At 25.1% G+C, this 11,963-nt stretch overlaps 1 long non-coding RNA gene across 5 annotated transcripts; it reads left to right on the top strand.

Annotated features, from left to right (window-relative positions):
* Positions 1–4,748: 4,748 nt before the first annotated feature.
* Positions 4,749–11,962, top strand: LOC112592081. Of its 5 annotated transcripts, none has more exons than XR_003114541.1 (5): positions 4,749–5,341; positions 5,469–5,598; positions 6,224–6,354; positions 11,656–11,730; positions 11,895–11,962. It is a non-coding gene; the product is annotated as an uncharacterized LOC112592081 (long non-coding RNA). The 5 variants fall into 5 exon arrangements; XR_003114542.1 differs by having other exon boundaries at positions 4,749–5,350; positions 6,227–6,354; XR_003114540.1 differs by having other exon boundaries at positions 4,749–5,350.
* The last annotated feature ends 1 nt before the right edge of the window (position 11,963 follows it).

Genomic DNA, 11,963 nt, shown 5'->3' with positions numbered 1-11,963 from the left:
GATGAATTTCATAAGAATTTTAGCGTATTACTTAAATTAAAAAAAAAATGTAATTATATATTTAATATTTTTTATTCGTATTAGAGAACATTTTAAAGAACCTTTATTATATCTTACAAGCTATTCTACTTACAAACAAAAGTTTTATTATTCACAAAAGCTAAAAAAAAACTAAAAAAAGGCAAGTATAAGTGGGTATCTACGGTACCCGCTCTGCTATATATTGGTGTCAACAGACTATTATGGGTGTGTTCAATTTGAATTCAATGATATATACAGCCATTGTGTACAAAGAGCGATACTGAACAGAAACGATTTGTCAGTCTATATCACCGAAATTATTTCGTAATATGTTTTATTTGACAGGTAATAGGTATAACTATTAAATCATGGATTTTACTTTTAGTGTTACAGTTAGGTTTTTTTCGAAAATATTGTAGGTATTAATTATAATAAATAATAAGTATACACACATTGTACATATTATGTCTATTTATATATATATAAGTACAATGGTTTATTATAATTTTTTTTAAGTACTAAGTATTGTACTTACTATATAGTATATACTATTATAATGTCATATTACTTAAATTTTTAATTGAAGTTTAAAAAATTATAAAGGAACATAATAATTGATAACAAATTATTACACCATGAAACACCTTATAAATTGATATTGATGCTAATGTTTTTAATTCCCAACAGAGGCGCATTAATTATTTATTTAGATTCATCATACCTATATGTTATACTCTATGTAAGCATATCATTATAATAACTCATAAGTCATAAGTAACTCATAAGTACTTTATGACCAAAAAACACATTAAAATATGAAGAAATTTGAAAAAAATATCTTGACGATTCAAATGAAAGTTTTTGTTAATAATCTTCAATCTAGTTTGAATCTTATTATTGCCTAATAAATATTCTGATAATAAGTACAATATAGTTGAATAAAATTTAGTTGTGTGTGATCCTGATAGTAGTTCAAAATTCAAATACATAATTATTAATATATAATTAGTATTTAATAATGCATTACCACAAATTATTGAAAAAAAGACTTACATCAGTACAAATTTCAATATTATTTTCAACTTAGCTTATGTGCAGCCTTTCATAATTTGTTTGTTCTTAAAAATATTTATGTATCATTTCGACCACTTCTGTACAAGCAAAAGATGATTTTCAAAGGTTAAGATATTGTTGACTCGGTTACGCTTCACTATGCAGCAAAACGATTGGAAAATTTACTTCTATTTCTATACATTCATGTCAATTGGACATCGATATAAACCTAGAAGAAGCTATCAATCAATATGCGTTAATTTCAAAGTTTTAAAGAATGTATCGTTGTTTAAATACGTGTTGAGTAAATAATAAATAAAATGTAGTTTAATATTTAAATGTTATTTGTATGTATTATTGTATTATTTTTCGAGTATAATAATTAAATTTTTTTCGTATGTATTTAATAAAATATTGGGTAGGAGGATAGACTAAAATCCTCGTATTTACTTTTAATCAGTTACTCTTTCCATACCATTATAGATATAAAGCATATAATTTTGCTCAATCATCTAAAATATCTTAACATCCTCCCAATCTTTTCCTATGCTCAACATTAAATCTGCAGTTATTATCAAAAAGATAATTAATTTCATGTTGGAAACTGGTTTTGTTGTTTAATATTGTATTTATGCTTTGGTTTACTCTCTTTTTTTCTATATTGTAATTTTTTATTACAAAACTTATTATCGAGCTACCATAGTCACTGACTATAAGCTAAAAATAAAAATAAAAAAATAATTTTCAGCGATTTTTATTGTAATAATAAGCGACTTAACCTTATATCCGTGATTTATACAAGTTATTTTATTATTTGTGATATTTTTTTTAATATATTTATAATAAGTAAATACTGGTCCTGATGAGACAACTGGCGAGATTCTTTCATCGAACTGAATGAGCCGTAATCAATACATTTTTTCTTTCGATTTACGCGTATTACCTCTATTCCTCATGTGGTGTAGTCCATATAGGCAGTGTGTAGGTTTGCATATTTTTTTACTATATTTTAATCTTTAATGTACAGTATATTTTCATCAAAAATATACGACCTTGAGAATTCTTTAAATATCAAGTGAAAGGTATTATTTATTATTACGTAATATAATTTTATCTAAAGACTGACAAAAAATTAGCACTAGTTAATCTAGAGAATTTATCTATATATTATAATTTGTATTTATTTAAGTTTGATGATTTTTATGTCAATACTCATTACTAGTCATTACGCTGAAAAATAAAAAAAGAATACCTGTATACATTTTAAATCAATATTGATAAGGCTAAATGCAAATTATTTGAAATACTTATTATTCAATCAAATGTATTAAAAAAGAAAAGAAAAATATTATAAAAAATGTATCTCTATTTTATTGTTATTATTTATTTATGCCCACGGCCCTAACATCCAACACGTTACAATCATAAAACTGTTCCTATATTGATTTATTTCATAAGTAGGGTTCACAGCTACGTAATTAATTGTCGATAACGTAAGAAGTTCATTGGCGTATATTATATAAACGTATTTTCAAAGATAGGTCTAATTCTGGAAATTTCGCGGTAGATCATGGTTAAAGAATGCATGATTACAAATTTACAATAGCTTACCTATCAGAATACGATATGTAAGGGACACAACAAGACAAACTACATAGCTGCGTGAACTCAACTATCAACTGCTTAACTCATAGACCATAGTTCATACATAATATTTATAAGCACACATTATGTTATGTTTACTTAATAATTGTTTACAAATAAATGTGTAGGAGGTAGATAAACAATGTCCCATTGCCACTTGCCAGCAAATATTTTACAGTTTATTAATTATTAATTATTTATTATCAAATATTAGAATCAATTATCAATATAAAATTACTTTCACCGCTGTTTTATACTTAAATGTATTTCAATGTCACTTATTACTTTATACTACTATATAGGTAGTGTATGTAAGTTAAGATGATAATGTAAGGATTTTTAAATAATATATTTTACCAACATACTTGTTTAGCTGTAAGAACAACTTGTGAAAAACCTTGTGTTATATTTTCATGCCTTACCTATTAAATTTGAACATTTTATAATTTTTTTAATTACGAAATAATTTGAAAGTGTTAGTGATTTTGAATATTCTTATTCAGAATTTGAACTTGAAATATGTATAAAAAATGTGAAAATATTGTGCGTATATGTATAATTATTATTTATTAAAACTGATATTTATATTTTTTTATTAGAAATGTTATTTTATATTTTAAAGCTTTTTGTCTCAGTATTAAATTATTTATCAAAATAAAAAAACATTTAAATATCTATTCATGGTGTGAAATTGTCTAAATGTTTTGAAATTTTCATTGTACATAAATTATAGTGGAATGTTTTAATACTTTTCGAAAAATAACAAAAATGGTTTGAGTATAAATTGTTATACATTTGAAAATCCAACATAGTTATTGATTAACAATATAAAATATAAATTATAACTTATATAAATTGTTTTATTTTGTCTAAAAATGTAGGGACACCAGACAAGGGGCTAAATTTGCTTGCCACCCCAAATTACTAGTTTCACCAACAGCTATTTATACGAATGAACCTAATTTCACCACTCTACAGACGTGTAATAATTTAAAAGTTGCATGTGATTTTTTTTTTACAAAAAATAGTTCAATCTATTGAATTGAGAAAATAATAACAATATAAATTTAATATCGGTAACATACAATGAGTATTTTTAGAAAGACTTTTATTTTATTAACTATCTCTTTAGCTCAGTCAGTTTTTTGTACCTATACAATTATTTATTATCGAATTTCAATTTAACACATCCATTATTAGTGAAACTAATAATTTGAAATCTACTCAATGATTATGGAATTACACTCGAAATCTACAAGCTACAGCCTACAACTAAATATGGCAGAACAAGTACAGAGCTCTTAGTTTTTTTTTTTACATCAAGCCAATCTAATTAAAAAGTAAAAATATGATACAAAAATTTTAAAAATACATACTATTTTTGAACGGGACTGTTAAGTAGGCAAGCGGTTATATAAACTCTTCTCAGTTTTTAGTACAATTTGATTATACCTTATATTTAGATATTTAATAGTATTATTATTATTATTTTGAAATTAATACCTGGTTATTTGCAATTAGTTACAGTAATTTATTCCATTCAAAAAATGATCCAACTATCCTTCAATGTTCATGTTCTACCACTAAAATCACGATTAAATATAATATAAATAATAATAATGTATAATATAGGCACTTTAAATCGTGAAAAAATTGTAGTACAATAATAGAACTTACTCTACTACCTATTAATCTATTAATATCTATTTGTATTCAAAAGTCAGTGTACACCTAATATAAATTTCCTCAGTAATGGTATCGTATGTTAATTGTTATAATACAGTAATAGTATAAACTCATGTATAACTTACTACCTATAACTTTAATCATGGTTAATAATATACAGAAAAAAACAATTAAATATGACCCACCAATGACTGTATTTTGTTTAAGCTTTTTTGTCACTTTTTTATTCCATAGTATTTTATGTTGTTTCAAACTTCATACTTATCATCAAATATTTATTTTGATTTGATAAATTGATTATAATTCAAAATAATCTAGTTGACTATATAGACTACTAGAGCACTTACAAGAGATAAGACCATTTACCACTCACCACTTGTGCTCACCAGATTACCAGACACCACCAATCGAAAATCATCGTTCTTCATCACTTTCATATCCACTAACTACTTCTTAGATAATAGATAACACTCACCAATTGATTACTTTAGTCGATACTTATTACTCAGTAATTGGTTCTTAGTACTTGTAACTTGCCAGTGTAAAATAATTAAAGTATGATGTTCGATGTTTTATGTAAACATTACTAAATTATAATCATTTTTTTCCTGTAACCTGTTCATAAAGTACATCTTAAATTAAAGATAATAGTTTCTAAATTCAATTGTTACTGTGTATTATTTTGACGAGTTTGAATAATTGTTGTTTCATGTCTAATAATAATGTAAGCAACATTACAATAATTAAAAAGTGTTAGAATTCACACAATCTTAATCTATGTTTGCTATTGAGATGGAATTAATGTTTAATAATCCTCTTTGAAATGTCAAAAAAAAAAAAATAATTACTTACATATGCAGCTTGCCATTTTTCACAAAAACTTTTAAACAAGAATCAAATTTCAAGGATGAACGTATTTCCAACAGTTAATGTAAATGTAAGTCAGGTAATATTAGAATATTTTTAATAGTTATAACATAAAATATTTTAATAAAAGTTAATACTCAACTGAAGTTTAAATAATGGGTTTCTTATGCTTACTAAATAAATTTTTTTCTTTTTAGAAAACTACATAATTTTAAAGAACACAAATCATAATATAATGTTTACAACCTATCTGACTACAGTAATTGTTTTGACGGAAGAAAATTTGCTTCATAAAGAAGCATTAAGAACTAATTGCTATTGAACAAGGTATGCAATTGTTAAATTATTTATTTAATGTAAAATAAGTTACAATTATTAATACTCTATACTATGATAGCTTTATTCCAGTCAATAGTAATTCTACCAATTTGTTATAATATATTAATTAAAAAAACACAGAATTAATGAAAATTTAAATACAACAATATTTTAAAGTATTAACAAATTCAATTTCATATATTTTGATAGTAATTAAATGAATTCATCCTAAATCGTAAATAATGTAACTTCTTATTTTTAATGACAAACATAAAATATACTTATAAAAATAACTTTAAATAATAATGTGATAATACCTATATGAATAAAAAAGGTATATTTATAGTATTTATAATTTGTTCTTTTTAGATTAAACAATTATGACAATATATAAAATACATTTAAAAATATTAAATTTTATAAATTTGATTAATTGTTTGAATTTAAAATGTTCCCATTAAATGTACAAACCTTTAAATAATTTTAACAAATTTATCTGTTTTATTGATATCCTTATTTTCTCATCAAACACATTTTTCTTGCATATAATTTGACCATAGATATTTAATATGTAATAAATAATATTAGTACTTAAAAATATTTATATCTAATTAATATTGTTTTTTTTTTTAAGAAGAAGAAGAAGAAACTTATTTTTATAAGTATCATTGTTCAGCTAAAAGTTTACCAACCAACTACACTGTGTAAAGAAAGTTGTAGACTAAAAATTTCTTTAAAATTGGCTGCGCCATTTGATAGGATCAGGTTTGTTATTTTATTTATTTATTATTGGTTTTAAGTGATTGACTACATTAAATACTGACTGGGATAGGATTGTTTAATTTTTTTAAATAAACTAGTATATATTTAATAACGATATATTTTGTACAAAACAGTAAATTAAATAATCAGATTTCACAACAGAAAAAAATAATATTTGAAGTTTTATCTTTTACAATCTGTTTGTTAAAGATTTAATTTATTCATCTTTTAAAGTGGTTTAAATTAAATGTTTTTTTTATTAAATTTAACAGTGTTAAATTTTATTACAGCATTTATATAAATTGCTTTTAAACTTACTTATTGAATAAAATCACGATAGTATTATTTTATTTTGTACATAATTTATTCAAAAATTAATGGAATAATACATAACAGTTTGTTTTAATTATTTAAATAAATGTATTATTTACATGGTTTATACTAGAAAATAGTGCAAAAAAATATTTTATTTTTCATAACAAGATTGTGGTAATTGTTTAATTTATACAACTAATGTCATGTACATTCTGGAATTTTCAAACATGCACCTGAATATTTAATAATAATTATAAGCTAATAGATCGTTTGTATATAATTAATATAAATTACAAGGTTAAAGAAATTTTGACTGATATTATTAAAAAATAAACAATAAATGTCTTACAATATTTCATTGTGTATATTATACATAAGGTTTTCTAAATTTAATGACTAGGATGATTGAAATTTATTAATATTTACATGATCCACATAATTTTTGCCATAAAAAATTGTAAAGACCCTACTATATTTAGAAATTAATTTAAGATTAATCATTTGTTATTAAAGTTCTCAGAATTTCAGAACCCAGTTGTTTTAATTCAGAAAGTATAAAAATTTAATATTTTAGAAATCTCTAGTTTTTTTACTATGAAATTTGTACATCTTGGTCATTGTTCAATAACAACAAAATTACCATCCCTAAAATTTAAAAATTTGGTCTGGTTTTCGTAAAAGTATTATCATTACATGTTATATTTTTAATTCATTAAAAAAAAAAAAATGTTTTGGATCTATTATTTGAAAACTAAGACTAAATAATAGATAAAACTATAACTGTTTTCAAAGCTTATTTAATTTAAACATATTATTTGTTGATTACATAAAGTACAATATTTAATAATTTTGTTTGTGAGAGTGTAATATAATTATTAGCTTTTTTCTTGTTTCATAAGATTATTAAACCATTTTCACATTCTTTACATGTACATATTTGTAATGGCTCCTGTATGTATAATAATGTATTTAAAATTAGATAAATTATAAAAATATAAGATTATGCTAAAAGATCAACTATCTATCAAAATATTAGTATGCTATTGTATTTATTAAACTTAATTTTAAGTTTTAAATTAAAAATAATAATTAATTGCATTTTGTTAATATAAATAACTATCATACTAAAACATATTACATAAAATCCAACAAAATCATTCATAGTTATTTATTACATATGTCATTAACTTTAATTTATAAATAATGTTTAACTAGAAGCATTGAAAAAATCTATTTAGTTTCCTTGTATAAATATTGTTTTTGAATTATATATTTAATAGAATTACTGTATTATTATTATTTTATATACACTGTTTCAATACAAAACTATAATTTATATTTATGAAAAAAATATTATACATTGTACATTACTATGTGTACACTCTGTATTGAATATTTATTTTAAATTTAAATAAAAAATAAAAATATCCTATTTAAGCTAAACCTATTAATTATGAAATAGATCATTATATAATTGAAACAAATAATTGTGATTCTATTTTTATGACTTTTGAAAAAAATAATATTAAGTTTTTCAAATAAGTAACTTATAAGTTATGCAATAAAATTCATTTAAATATTAAGAATTAGTTTTTTTTTTTTTTGAGATAAAAAATCGGTATATAAATTGCATTCTTAACATTTAAATTTTTGAGTTAATAATAATATATTTTTTTAATATTCTAAGTTTATTTTGTTTGTATTATGCTCTTCACATTTGGTAACATTTAATTATACATAAATCAAGAATTGCACAGGATTTAAAATATTTTGTATACATAGCATATTAGTATACACAAGTAATATAATTTCCTGCAACTTGCAAGGTACTTAATTTTCAACAAATCAGGTCCATTCATTTAAAAATAAATTATTAATTATTAGTTTTAGTTTTGCCCTCATTATAGTCGTCATTTTTACCGAATTATGTTCATTTAATTGATCATATGTCAATTTTCAGTACCTAATAATTAATAAATAATCATTTATTCAATTTTTTTTACATTAACATCGAAAATCAGACTATATGCCTAAATAGAAAATACACGAGATGATTAACAAAAGATATTTTTAAGCAAACTTTGGATCCCGTTATATCTTGAACTTTTAGTATGAACATGAAAAAAATGTCAAATTTTTGAAAATTGTCCCGCTCTCTTCCCCATACCTCTTAACTACCTTCCCAGGCTGTGGGTCTCGGTGCAACACAAAAATATATTCACCCCCCACCTAAACATTTCTGGGCGCGCCATCGCTTTTCTACGCATACATAAAATACAGGGGCCAAGTACCATACATAAATCAGGTTGGCCAACCTAAGCGTATGACTTGAGAACATAGACTTCTCCCTTCTCCCCTCCCAATCTTGCTTTACGTTCTATATAATAATAATAATTATAATGTGGTATAGAACGTTCCGCCATCATTATATCGACTAACGAGGCCGTTTATCTTTTTTTTCATTTCACACTAGATATTAATTTTCATTAGAAAATTGATGATTCAATAGCATTATGCTTTTTGGTATACACACGTTTTTTATGATTTTTTTAGTTGAATTTTCTTCTATTATAACCATCGTTGATGTATTTTGTTTATTTTTGGGAGCAAACATTTTTTAAAATTATTTCTGTCCAATAGTATTTAGTTACGATCGATATAATATTATATAGATAAAGTACGAGATTATGACAAGTTGATTTTGTATGCTCATTCAAAGGTAAAGGCACGCGTGTCGCAACTAAAGTACTGTAACCCTCCTAGCTGAATACCGATACCGGCTACCGGGTGTTTAGTGACTAGTGGCGTTACGGCGGTTTCGGCGTCCGTGGCGGAAATAATTTTCAATATTTCCGATGCGCGGGTTTTCCTTCTGTCCCGACATACGCTGTGTTCGCTGCAGCTCTCTGCCGCTGCCTCGTTCTCTCGGCTGTACAGTACGTTCCCGGTCGGTTCTCCGCCACTTCCTTTTTCCTGCACTACGTCATAGAATTTCGTGATCACGTGACCGGCAGCGCCATCTTGCTTGATTTTGGTATTTTTGTTGGCTCCCTGTTGGTAATGCTCAGATCGCTCGACTCAACTACTCACTATTTTATACGGCGGGCTACGTTACATATATCTATATTATATACCAGTGTACTACAACTACTACAACTACCAAAAAGGCTTTCCCCCAGTTTGTGTGACGTGTGGCTTTGTGTTTGTGTGCGTATGTACTTGTAATAACGTCTTGCGCCCATTAGGACTGACGCATTGCCATTAATCTGCCGTTGTGAAGTTAAAGGTTTTTTATTATTATTTATATTATATAGAAGTACCTCTTAAGTGGTATTGTATTTTTTTTAATTTTTTTTTTACCGTTTCCGAGATAGTGCTTATTGTTATTAACATAGGTTCGCGAAAATGATTTCCGCGACCATCGATCCGTACGCGCGCGTTAATTCGAAAACAAAAATGTGATCCGAATTATGAAAAGTACATGAAGCGAACAGCAGTGCGTCGTCATCGGTCCTCTCGCCGCTGCGGCCTCGTTCGTGCGGCGCGTAAACAACTCCGCCGGATAACAGCCGCCACACGGAGGGCCGCTTTACCCCTACGTTGTTTTGATATTTAATACCTCTCCTACATCGATCGATCAGCGATCGTATTAAAACGTGAGTGTTGGTGTACATATTATTACAACACACAGGTACGCGTATCGTCGTCGTTTCTTTTTGTATTCGACTTGCGCGTTTCTAGAATTTTATTACGTTTGTGCTTGGTGAAGTTTTCGTTTTCGTCTTAAAGTCTCGCACTTTGTTGTAAAATCGTGATTATGAAGATAATGACTAAGAAATATTGCTGTTTGCCGACGACGTCGTTCGAAAACATCGATACCACGTACCTTGTGTAACAATAATATAGGTACCAAGTTGTGGTGAGTCGTACTGAATAATTCTGTTTGTTGGCATCATATCGGTCGTTTTCTAAAGCGGCGGTGTTAGGTTAGGTTTTCAGCTTCCGTTCATTCTTATACAATGATTATTATTTTTATTTATAATCAAAAGAATCTTATCAACGCGCTGTGAACAACACGTCTATTCTGGATTGAGCACAATTAATTATAATAAACATTATTCGAGTATCAATTGTACAGCCGATTACATAATTTTTTCAAAAATGTTTCAATCGAATGATGGAATGTTTATTCTATGCTCGAAGTTCTGCTCGATTTAGATGAGTTAAGGCGTTTTAATAGCAATTTTTCCTACTGATTTGACTATAAACGATTTAGGTCAATAATATTTATCAAACGCACTCTCCCAATAGGTTTAAGTAGAACATTTTTTCTCAGACGTCGAATTTGTTATTCGTTTTTTAATGCTATTTGCAGGACTAGTAAATTTTTTCGATTTTTTAACAAATAATATTAAATTGTTTGTTTTTTGTCTGTTATTTAGTGAGAATAAATTGAACAATAACATTAAACAATTTGAATACGGTTTAAAAAAATTGATTTCTAAACAATTTTTTTATAAGTTCCTATATTTAAAATATTTAGTGTTGAATATTGAATTTGTTTTATCAATAATATTATATGGATGCATAATTTCCTTGTCCATATTAATTTAAACTAAGTATATAAATATCAATTTCATTTATCATGATTTTTGATAAAATGAATTATTAATACCTTATAATATGGTTTAAAATTTTGTAAAGATTATTGAATTGTAAGCTTCTAATTAGCTAAATTTGAAAGTATGTGTACTTATTCTATCATGATATAAAATTTAAAATTAAATAAATAGCAATAACTATTATCTAATGTTGCTATAGTCCAATAATAAAATATCTCATTGATGAATTTCACTAATAAGAATTTTTAATTTTATCATACAAATTATTAATATGTCATTTTTTTAGGATTTGGGGATTAACACTATTTTAAATGCATTTAGGTACCATTTACTATTTTAAATTTTTAATATTTCCATTTATTTTCAGATTCGTTTTCATTACATTAACTACTCAATGCAATGGCAGACACAGAAATTGAACAGATAAATGAAAATGATTTAAGTAAATAATTTTTATTCTTAAAAAAATTTAATTTTTTTTATATCTTATACCTTGATAATTAATTTTTTAAATTAAATATTCTAATAGTTACAATTTAAATAAAAACAATAGAGCGTTCTAAACTTATATTTTTTAAGATTAAAATAATTAATTTTTTTTTATAGGCGTTAAATTAAATGGTAGTATTCATGCCAATACTGAACAACTTAAACAGTCAATTGAATCACGAAAAA

The sequence above is a fragment of the Melanaphis sacchari genome, unplaced genomic scaffold (genome assembly GCF_002803265.2).
Source record: "Melanaphis sacchari strain LSU unplaced genomic scaffold, SCAv2.0 Contig1562_pilon_pilon, whole genome shotgun sequence".
In the NCBI taxonomy this organism is placed as follows: domain Eukaryota; kingdom Metazoa; phylum Arthropoda; class Insecta; order Hemiptera; family Aphididae; genus Melanaphis; species Melanaphis sacchari.
This window is presented reverse-complemented; position numbering and strand designations above follow the sequence as displayed.